Genomic DNA, 1,912 nt, shown 5'->3' with positions numbered 1-1,912 from the left:
GTAGCAGCAAGTGAATTTTGTATATAAATATGCAGTGTAATGAACATTTTCACTGTTGCCCTACCTGACTACAGCTTTTCCTAGGGACGCCTTTATCTGGCTTTTAAAATGAGCAGGAGGAAATGAATAGATTTGATGGTAATGAGCTATAACTGCAATCTGTGCAAGTCGGTACTCTGAATTTGATGTTGGCAGCTTAAGACTTTGTTCAGAATAAAATGATTTCTTTTAACCACTGCTTTCTTCAGTGAGACGTCAGCACTAGCAACATTAATTCATAGATGATGTCTCTGACAGCCTTTGACTGTGCCTCAAGTCTCAAACAGAAATTACATAAGCAATACAATTATCTGACAATTCATTCTGTTGCCCATTAGCCTAAATGTAGAGGTACCAGAACTGTTTTCTTTCCAATTACTAGTGAATACAGCTATTGTGCGTGTCCAGAATATGATGAAACCAGCAACAGAGAACTGAAATTCCACAGACTTCACTCTCTAAAGGCAAATTTTACCTGTGGCTTTTTAGATCATGACATTTAAGGAGTTGGGTCCATAATTGCAACATGTCTAATATGTAACCATTAAGTCTGTTGCATATACAGAAAAATAGTGTACCTTTGATGGTGTGTGGCTCCCATGAATTTTAACAAGTTCCATTCCTGATACAGTCCCTATTTTGTCACTTTAGAACCCTTGTTCTGAACAAGTAGTTGTAAAATCATGTTTAGTTTAATGTGTAAACTTCATTTAACATCTTCACAGTAACTTGATTTTGTGCTTTTATGCTTGTTGGTATGGTCCATATGCATCTGGAGCAGAGGCTTATTGTTGCATCAGTAAAATTCCTTTGACACTTCTGTGAGTGTCACACATGGTCTGCAAGTGGGCAAGCACCATCTTACCTTGTTGCATTGTTTCGGCACAGAATGCATGTAAAGCCTCTTGTCGTAGGAATGTCTGAGCACTCTAACAGTGCAAAATGCCAAGTCTGCTTCAGCACCTAAAACTTTCCCAATATTCAGGGTCCGAGCAGCCCCTCAAAAGCATTGATTGTAGTGCTCAAGTTGAGGAGGCTTGGCCTTACAAGTATCTTGCCATATCGTTCCTTCCTTCCACCCCCGGCTGCAGCAGTTTAGGTGAGAGAGTGATCTTCAGAAGCAGGAATTGCTGTACTTGTTATATAAAATACAGCATGTGAATCCCAACCACCACCACCACCATGTGCTAAAGAGTCAGATTGTTTACTGAGTAGATAAAAACATGGATCAAAAAGCATTGAAAACTAAAAGGCATGCATGCTTATGCATTCCATGAGATTTGGCCCAAAGTGTTAGTATAATTAGCAAGCTATTCTCTCTCTAGAAGTTGTTGAAAGCTCCACAGAGAATACTGTAGTCACTATTGCATATATTTTTGCATGCCTAAAACTGGAGAAATAATTACCTAATAAAAATAAATTAATTGTTGATGCCGGGAACTTTTACACATTTATGCATTTTTTTTTTTAAGCCTAAGCAATTCAGTATTCATCTGAAACAGTGATGTGTACAGCTCTTGATGTGGGAACACTCAGTAAGGTCAAAGTGACTCAGCTAGGTGGGTAAAATGAGGAGTTGAGTGCCTTTGGACTGCAGCAATATCACTAAAGTCGCATTGCCCCTGAATGGCAGCAGGGTTTATGTGCTTGTTGACTTCTGTCTTGGTTGATTCATCTTAACTTTTCCAAGTTAAGGATGTATGGGAATGCCTGATTGCCAAAAAGGCGGCATACAACCGGTGGAAGGGGGGTGCTATCTCCAAAGAGGAGTATACCTCCTCTGCTCGGGCCTGTAGGGGGGCTGTCAGGAAAGCTAAGGTGGACATAGAGCTAGGACTTGCGTCCAAAATCAAAGATAATAAAAAGTCCTTTT

At 39.9% G+C, this 1,912-nt stretch overlaps 1 protein-coding gene and 1 long non-coding RNA gene across 2 annotated transcripts in view; both read left to right on the top strand.

Moving 5' to 3' along the window:
• SRPK1 (SRSF protein kinase 1) overlaps positions 1–1,912 on the top strand; it is a 43,934-nt gene that overhangs the window by 35,849 nt on the left and 6,173 nt on the right. The gene's annotated exons all lie outside the window — the stretch shown is intronic.
• Positions 8–1,912, top strand: part of LOC109295119 — a 2,971-nt gene continuing 1,066 nt past the window's right edge. Inside the window, exon 1 of the long non-coding RNA XR_002096675.1 lies at positions 8–1,728. This is a non-coding gene — a long non-coding RNA (uncharacterized LOC109295119). The remainder of the gene's footprint in view (positions 1,729–1,912) is intronic.

The sequence above is a fragment of the Gavialis gangeticus genome, unplaced genomic scaffold, assembly GCF_001723915.1.
Source record: "Gavialis gangeticus isolate Ggan-Ray unplaced genomic scaffold, GavGan_comp1, whole genome shotgun sequence".
Classification (NCBI taxonomy): Eukaryota; Metazoa; Chordata; order Crocodylia; family Gavialidae; genus Gavialis; species Gavialis gangeticus.
Note: the sequence above shows the minus strand (reverse complement) of the source record. Positions and strands in the feature narration are given on the sequence as shown.